The sequence below is a fragment of the Micromys minutus genome (genome assembly GCF_963924665.1).
Source record: "Micromys minutus genome assembly, chromosome: 30".
In the NCBI taxonomy this organism is placed as follows: Eukaryota; Metazoa; Chordata; class Mammalia; order Rodentia; family Muridae; genus Micromys; species Micromys minutus.
Genome location: NC_137965.1, coordinates 28,689,861 through 28,699,775, shown reverse-complemented (window position 1 = coordinate 28,699,775; position 9,915 = coordinate 28,689,861).

The window sequence follows — 9,915 nt, the reverse complement described above, 5'->3', positions numbered from 1 at the left end:
TCAACAATGTAAAAACATCTCTGGGAATCACTATCCCTGACCTCAAGATATAGTACAATACAATTGTGCTGAAAACTGCATGGTACTGCTACAGAAATAGGCACGTGGATCAATAAAATAGAATAAAAAATCCAGAAATGAGCTGTCACATACATGGTCACCTGATTTTTTATGAAGGATATGTAAAGATTCAATGGAAAAAGGACAACCTATTCAACGAATGGTGTTGGTCCTACTGGCACTCAGCAAGCAAAAGAATGAAAATACACCTTTTCTTATCTCTTTGTACAAAGTTCAAGTGCAAGTGGATCAAAGAAATCCACATTAAGCCAGGTACTCTGAAACTATTAGATGAGAAAGTAGAGAAAACCTTAGAACATATAGGAAAAGGAGAAAAATTCCTGAACAGAACACCAATAGCTCGTGCTCTGAGGTCAAAGTTTGACAAATGGGACTTAATGAGATTGCAAAGTTTCTGTCAGGCTAAGGACACTGTCAAGAAAACAAAACTGCAGCCAACAGAGTGGGAAAAGATCTTTACCAACCCCACATCAGATAGAGGCCTAATATCCAAAGTATACAAAGAACTAAAAAAGCAACCCACCAGAGAATCAACCAACCCTATTAAAAAATGGGGTACAGACTTATACAGAGTTCTCAATCGAGGAATATCAAATGGCTGAGAAACATCTAAGGAAGTGCTCAACATACTTAGCCATCAGGGAAATGCAAATTTTTTAAACTTTATTTTAAAAAACAAAGATAAAAAAATTAATCATTTTTGCATATATGTATAAAGATACAATTGTGTCAGTGCTTGGCTTTTTTTTTTTTTTTTTTTTTTTTTCTTTTTTACAATGAGCCTAAAGTACATGTAGAACAGGGTTTAACCCAGAATTTGTCAATGTGTTCTTGGTATGTAAGAACTGAGCATGACTTTTTTGTTTTGTTTTCTTTTCTTTTCTTTTTTTCTTGAACTTTACACAGTCTGTGAGTTGTTTCTGGGCAGTCCGAGCCTCTGGGGTTAGCATCTCACTATCAGAAACTGCATATTATGTCTGCTCTTTTGTGACTAGGTTATCTCATTCAGGATGATATTCTCTAGATGCAGCCATTTTCTTAAGTATTTGGTTAAGTCATTGTTTCTGGTGGCTGAGTAGTATTTCATTCTGTAAATGTACCACAATTTTTGTATTCATTCATCTGCTGAAGGACATCTGGGTTCTTTCCAGCTTCTGGCTGTTATAAACATTGTGGTGCATGTATCTTTGTTGTATATTAAAGTGTCTCTGGGGTATATGCCCAGAAGTGGAATAACTGGGTCTTCAGATAGTACTATGTCCAATTCTCTGAGGTATCGCCAGACCGATTTCCAGAGTGGTTGTATCAGTTTACAACCCCACCAAAAGTGGAGAAGTGTGCCTCTTTCTCCGCAACCTCACCAACAACTGCTGTCATCTCAGTTTTGGATCTTGGCCAATTTGACTGGTGTGAGGTGGAAACTCAGGAATGTTTTAAGTTGCATTTCCCTTTTGGCGAAGGATGTTGACCACTCCAGATGTTTCTCAGCCATTCGTGGTGTCTGCATGTGAGATTTTTCTAGTTACAGTTAGAGACTAGTATCTGAACAAATTGATTCAACATTTATTGATGTGTGAGTTCACTAAACATTCATCAGAAAAGCATCTCAAACAGGTTATTTGCTTGTTGTTTTGGTCCTTTAACTGGTGAATATTTATGCAGAAAATATGACATCATGGTTTAAATTCTTCCAACAGGAGAAAAGTAAAAAAAAAAAAAAAAATCATAGAATGTTTTCTAAATTATATTTACCTAGAGTTGTAGTCTTGCTGAGAGACTAGTCACATTTCTAGCAAATTGATGGCAGTGGACCTACATTCCACATCTGTGAGCATGGAAAACAATTATAAAATTGATAGGAACTTCTGTAAATTTTGAGACTTCTTGTATGAGAGCAACTTATAAATATGGGTACCACATGTTGGAGAGTTCAGTTTTCAGATACCTTCTGAGTTTAATGTAGAGAATTTGTACACAATATTAGAGGAAATAAACAATGAGCAATGTCCACCACAGTGTGAGAGCACTCTGTTGCTCAGATCTGTGAGATCACTATGTGTAATCGGGACATTTCTCTCCATAGCCATAGGATCTGCACACAGGATTACAGTGTGGGCACAATGGTCACATCCACTGAAGTTCAATATTCTCACTTGTAAATATTCATTTTTAAAATATTGGAGATAGTCAAGTTTAAATTGGACAATATAAGTTTTAGTTAAAAGTAAAAATAGCAAATGGCAGTTAAAATAAATAAAGTAACTATCCTCTCAGGTTGACATTTTCTTTGATATTTATAACTGTATTGTCTGAACAGTAGCATTATTTCCATGACAAAACATAAATGTAGGAGCATAAATTGTAAGAGTGGCATTCAATTCAAAATATCTTAGAGACAGAGTGTGTGCTTGAAGACTATGAACAAGGATTCTATGGCACAAATATTCTTACCTCAGTGTCTACTCACAGAGCTGTGAGATATGGACTTATGCCTCCAAAATACTTTTACTTTTCACAAACTTTCTGCTCATCGTTTATCATCTCATCCACTTTGTATTTTATTGTATGCTTTCTTCAAAAAGTTTTATTTTGGAAGCAATAGAAAGATTGAAAAGAACATTTGCTGCTGTTTCACAGAAGCTGGGATTGGTTCCCAGCAACCACATGTGACACATGAATGCTCATAACTTCTAAGCCATTGTTTCTAATACAGTCTAATTGCCTCTGCAGGTTTGCATTATCATAGTGTGTATGTGCACTGCACACAAACATGATATATTATACATGTACACACACACACACACATATATATTTAATACACACTTTACTGAATTGATAATTTCTACATTGATAAATCTATTATGATGAACATCTCATGCTTTCTAATAAAATAGCTGCATACAAACCATAAAAATAATTGTCATTTCAACTTCATTAGTAATGAGAGCATAGGCTCTGGGAGAAGAGATCATCTATAAATTTTCTAGTTGAGCATTAACAAAATTATTTTAGAGAAAGTTTTTTGCAAATTTATCTAAGGGGAGAAGATGATTTTAAGAGTTTGTTTTATTTACCCTGAATGTTCACCAGGTCTCTTGTGCAATGTGCAAGAAAGTTTGACAATAGATAGGTACATGAGATTGTTCAAGAAGTATCTGAGCTTATTTTGATTCCTGTCTTCACAGATTTCTTCCAAATCTAATCAACATAGTATATTTTAAGGCTTACATTTTATTAATTAAAAAGGTATGAGTGTTACTTACAACTTTATGTGTTTTACTCAAGTCTATAAATTATTTTTTCTTTTTTTAAACTTTATTTTAAAAAACAAAGATGAAAGCAAATTTTTTAAACTTTATTTTAAAAAACAAAGATAAAAGAAGAAAAAAAAAACTTTAAACTTTTTTGAATAAATGTATATAAATACAATTGTGTCCATGCTTGGCTTTTTTTTTTTTTTTTTCTTTTTTTTTTTTAAGGTTTGATACTCTGCATTAAGGTCTTACTATTTACAATGAGCAAAAAGTACATGTAAAACAGGGCGTAACCCAGAATTAGTCAAAGTGTTCTTGATGTGTGAGGATTGAGCATGACTTTTTTTTGTGTGTGTGTGTGTGTTTTGTTCTTTTCTTTTCTTTTTTTTGTTGAACTTCACACAGTCTGTGAGTTGTTTCTGGGGCAGTCTGAGCCTCTGGGGTTAGCATCCCACTATCAGTGACTGCATATTATGTCTGTTCTTTTGTGACTGGGTTATCTCACTCAGGATGATATTCTCTAGATGCAACCATTTTCTTAAGAATTTAGTTAAGTCATTGTTTCTGATGGCTAAGTAGTATGCCATTGTGTAAATGTACCACAAGTTTTGTATCCATTCATCTACTGAAGGACATCTAGGTTCTTTCCAGCTTCTGGCTATTATAAATAGAGCTGCTATGAACATTGTGGTGCATGTATCTTTGTTGTATATTAAAGTGTCTCTGGTGTATATACCCAGAAGTGGAATAGCTCGATCTTTAGGTAGTACTCTGTAAAATTTTCTGAGGAATCGCCAGACTGATTTCCAGAGTAGTTGTATCAGGATACAACCCCACCAACAGTGGAGAAGTGTTCCTCTTTCTCACCAACCTTGCCAGCATCTGCTGTCATCTGAGATTTGGATCTTGGCCAATCTGACTGTTATAAGGTAGAATCTCAGAGTTGTTTTGATTTCCATTTCCCTGATGGCTAAGGATGTTGAGCACTTTCTTAGATGTTTCTCAGCCATACAATATTCCTCAATAGAGAACGTTTTGTTTACCTCTGTACCCCATTTTTTAATAAGGTTGTTTAATTGTCTGGTGTCTAGCTTTTTTTGAGTTCTTTATATACCTTGGATATTAGACCTCTATTTGATGTGGAGTTGGCAAATATCTTTTCCCATTCTGTTGACTGCCGTTTTGTTTTCTTGACAATGTCCTTAGCCTTAAGAAATTTTGCAATCTCATTAAATCCCATTTGTTAATCTTTGACCTTAGAGCTTGAGCCATTGGTGTTTTGTTCAGAAAATTTTCTCCTTTGCCTATATGTTCTAAGGTTTTCCCTACACTCTCATCTAATAGTTTCAGTGTATCTGGTTTAATGTGGAGATCTTTCTTCCACTTATACTTGAGCTTTGTACAAGGAGATAAGAAAGGGTCTATTTTGATTCTTTTGCATGTTGAGTGCCAGTTGGACCAGAACCATTTGTTGAATAGGCTGTCCTTTTTTCATTGAATGTTTACAGCTCCTTTGTAAAAAATCAGGTGACCATATACGTGAGGGCTCATTTCTGGGTCTTCTATTCTATTCCATTGATTTATGTGCCTATTTCAGTACCAGTACCATGCAATTTTCAGCACAATTGCCATGTAATATAGCTTGAGTTAAGGGAGAGTGATTCCGGCGGATGTTTTCTTTTTGTTGAGGATGGATTTCACTATTCTAGGTCTTTTGTTATTCCAGAGGAAATTGCACATTGATCTTTCTAATTCAATGAGGAACTGGGTTTGAATTTTGATGGGGATTCATTGAATCTGTAGATTACTTTTGGTAGGATGGCCATTTTTTGTGGCGTGCTCTTTGACCAGTAAGGAAAGATGACCACCACCAGAGGATTCTTCTCAGATCACTCTTTATTGTGGGAGCCTCTTGGTTGAAGGGGAGGGCAGGAAGCGAGGGGGTCCGAACTACCCTAGCTGTCAGCTTATATGGAGAAGCACATATGAGCTTGCCATGATTTGTTGTCACTAGTCTGCTGACACCAGAGGCCTTGGGATTGGCTGGAGATAGGTTATGTACTGCGCATGTGCATGGTGCAGCACCTTAGCTGACAAGAGCATTACTATATATGGAGTTGTTTACCTCAAACCATGAGCGAGCCAGTGCCATCTTGTAATGTCATTCGGCTCCCCTCATTTCCCTCTTCTGTTTTAACTTGAGCACAAGCATCATAGGACCTCCTCCCATACAAATTCCCACCTCATGATGTTTGGACTGCTGGAAGGAGGCCCTGTCCAGGCGCACCTCCTCCCTTGCAATGGGGACTAGCCCAGGGAGGTGCAAAGGCTAAGCCAAAGACCGGGTTTTACACACGCCTTCCCCAGTGCAATGAATCAATGTGGTCTCGTGGGGGTGCAAAGGCCGCATGTGCAACCTAACTTAAGTGCTCTTTATGGCTTAGAGCCAAATTTGGGGTGAGGCACCATCCTCCAAAGTAGCGAATGCCTGGGTAATAGCAACCTTATCTCACTGATTTTGGTCGCGCAGCTGGCACACCAACCATAGACAAAGTATGCAACTTCCTAGACAGCAAGCTATAAACAACTCCACCCCCACCCATTTTTAAAGTAGGACACAGCAGAGGAGAGCCAAGAGGTAAGTCCCTCAGCAAATCCAGGATCTACACCAGTGGCATTGATGACAGTCACTGCTCTTTTTAGTTCGTCAATGTTGGCATTGAAATTTTTGGACCAATATGGGCTTAGAGAACGCTTATAATATTCCCCATCTAAGGTCCACTGTGGTCTTGGTCACCATTGCTGTCATTGAGAGGAGCAGTAGGGACATCTTCTACCAAGGTCGACTCATTTTTTACGGGGCACAACAGCCGGGCTGGAACCCAATGAGGTGTTTCCTTTCCCTGGGGGAAAACACAAACAGCTCCCCCAGATCTCGATATAACCTGATCCGGTCCATACCATTTATTCTCCAGCACATCTTTCCACATAACTAGCTTCTTCACATCTGGTGGTCCCTCAGAGGCATGCCTATCTGCGGCTGATTTTCCATCATCATTTAGATGCAAAAAAATAAGGGTAAGGAGTGCAAGAGAGACTCTTTCCTGGGGGTTAGCTCTTTCTGCTATACCCCTTTTTGTTTTTGTAAACATTTTTTAAGATTTTTATTGGCCCTTTCAACAATGTCTTGGCCTTGAGGATTATAGGGCAATCTTGTCAGGAGTGAAACTTCCATGTGATGCTAAAATTGCTTGAATTTTGCTGAGGTATAGGCAGGACCATTTCTGTTTTTAACACTTTAGGTATGCCCCATGCACTCCATGCTTCAAGACAATGAGTAATAACATGAGAAGCCTTTTCTCCTGATAAAGGAAAAGCAAAATTAACTCCTGAGCAGGTATCAATGGACACATGTAAGAGATACTGAGATAATTGTTTAGAATAATTTGCAGCTTTAGTAAAATTTTCATACTGAATACTGGTCACACATAATCCTGAGAACTTCCATTGGCAGCCCAGCTGGGCAACCTACCACAATATATCTATCTGTTTTTGAACCAGATCAATTCTCTAAGGTATTATTATAAACAGTTTTTATATTAGAAGAAAAGGTAAAGAGGCCCTTAACTGCCCAAAGTACTCCCCAAGATTGACAGTCAGTCTAAGGATGCAGGGCTGAATCTCTTCTTTTGTACAGAAAGGTGACCACTTAGGTTGGGCTGGAATAAACAAATTACTCTTTGGCCTGGAAATAGGCCAGCGACCGGTAATCCAGTTGGCATTAGCCTATCTAGGTTTTTTGTATAATTAGCAGTGACTCTATAAGTTCAGACTGACTTTGCCAACTCTTTAACTAGCTTATGCTCGAGGGGGTGATCATCCTCGAACATGGGAAACATTTGGCTGAGGGCATGGTGTGTCTCCCGCTTACAAAAGGAGAATTCACACTCCCTCTCTGGATAGAGCAGAAGAGCAGAGGCAGCTGCTTTAAGAGCTTCTGGTTTTGCTACAGGAGTCCTCTCCGCCTCACATTCTGCTGCCTCCTCCTCTAAATCTTCCTCTTTTGCCAGCTCTAAAGCTTTTTGCTCTTTTAGCTGATACAAAGTATCCTCTCCTGGAAACTTGTACTTCATTTCCTGGGGCACAATCATCTCCTCTCTCAGCAGTCTTTCCTCCTTTTGGTTTTCTTTTTCACCTGCAGGCACTACTTTAAAGCTTTTGTCTTTGTTTTCCTTTTTTCCTTTTTTCTTAGGCCTACCCAAGTTTTCCCCTTTTAATTTAGCTTCTGAGGTCTATGACAAACTATCTTGGTACCTGGTTAATGCTCTGCGTCCTTCCCTACACTGCAACCAAAGGCAGCAGGCAAGGACAACAATCACCCAAATCAGAAACACAGCACAGAGAACCAGGGGTTCGAGACCCGCAAGCAACATACTTGGGAAAACTTGATTTACCAACATCGCCACTCCCGCGTGTTGAGTTCTGGATCCTCTTCGGCCCCTCGGACAGTCCCGGGATTCGGCACCAGTTGTGGTGCGCTCCTCGACCAGCGAGGAAAGATGACCACCACCAGTGGATTCTTCTCAGATCACGCTTTATTGTGGGAGCCTCTTGGTTGAAGGGGAGAGCAGAAAGCAAGGGGGCCCGAACTACCCTAGCTTTCTGCTTATATAGGGAGAAGCGCATACGGGCTTGCCATGATTGGTTGTCACTAGTCTGCTGACACCAGAGGCCTCGGGATTGGCCGGAGATAGGTTATGTACTGCACATGAGCAGGGAGCAGCACCTTAGCTGACAAGAGCATTACTATATATGGAGTTGTTTACCTCAAACAATGAGGGAGCCAGCGCCATCTTGTAATGGCGTCCGCATTTGGCTTTCCACAATTTTTAAAATGTTGATCCTTCCAATCCATGAGCATGGGGGATCTTTCCATTTTCTGAGAACTTCCTTGATTTCCTTCCTTAGAGGTTTGAAGTTCTTGTCATACAGGTCCCTCACTTGCTTAGAGTCACACCAAGGTATTTCATAGATTTGTGACAATTGTGAAGAGTATTTTTTCCCTAATTTATTTCTCCACATGTTTATCCTTTGAATATATGAAGGTTACTGATTTGCTTAAGTTAATTTTTTATCCAGCCACTTTGCTGAACTTGTTTATCAGCTGTAGGAGTTCTCTGGTGGAATTTTTGTGGTCGTTTAAGTACACTACCATGTCATGTGCAAATACTGATGTTTTTACTTCTTGCTTTCCAATTTGTATCCCTTTGATTTCCTTTTCCTGTCTAATTACTCCAGAGAGGACTTCCAGTAATGTGTTGAATAGGTAGGGGGAGAGTGGACAGCATTGTCGAGTCCCTGATTTTAGTGAGATTGCGTCGTTTCCCACTGTTATGTTTGATTTTGGCTGTTGGTTTGGTGTATATTCCTTTTATTATGTTTAGTTATGGACCATGGATTCCTGTTCTTTCAAAGACTTTTAACATGAAGCAGTGTTGAATTTTGCCAAATGCTTTCTCAGAATCTAGTGAGATGACCATGTGATTGTGTTCTTTAAGTTTGTTTATATGATGGGTTATATTGATGGATTTTCTTATATTAAACTATCCCTGCGCCCAAGGGATGAAGCCTATTTGTTCATGGTGAATGATCATTTTGATGTGTTCTTTGACTCGGTTTGCAAGGATTTCGTTGAGTATTTTTGCATCAATGTTCATAAGTGAGACTGGTCTGAAGTTCTCTTTCCTTGTAGGGTCTTTGTGTGGTTTAAGAACGAGGTTTATCTAAGTGCTTCCAAAAAAAAAAAAAAAAAAAAAAAAAAAAAAAAAAAAAAAAAAAACTGGAGAGAGCTCACATCAGCTACCTGACAGCACAGCTAAAAGCCCTAGAACAAAAGGAAGCAGATATACCCAAAAAGAGTAGATGGCAAGAAATAATCAAAATTAGGGCAGAAATAGACCAAATAGAAACAAAAAAAAACCATTGAAAAAATCAACAAAACAAAGAGTTGGTTCTTTGAAAAAATCAACAAGATTGATAAACCCCTAGCCAGACTAACTAGAGGGCAAAGAGAGAGTATCCAAATTAACAAAATCAGAAAGGAAAGTGGCGACATAACAACTGAAACTGAGGAAAATCAAGAAATCATCAGATCCTACTTAAAAAACTTATACTCCACAAAATTGGAAAATCTGGAGGAAATGGACAAATTCTTAGACAGATACAAGGTCCCAATTTTAAACCAGGACCAAGTAAACCATCTAAATAACCCTATAACACCTAAAGAAATAGAAGAAGACATCAAAAGCCTCCCAACCAAAAAAAGCCCAGGTCCAGACAGGTTCAGTGCAGAATTTTATCAGATATTTATTGAGGATATAACACCAATACTCGCCAAACTATTCCAAAAGATAGAATCAGATAGAATATTACCCAACTCATTTTTTGAGGCTACAATAACCCTTGTACCTAAACCACACAGAGACCCTACAGGGAAAGAGAACTTCAGACCAATCTCACTTATGAACATTGATGCAAAAATACTCAACAAAATCTTTGCAAACCGAATCCAAGAACACAT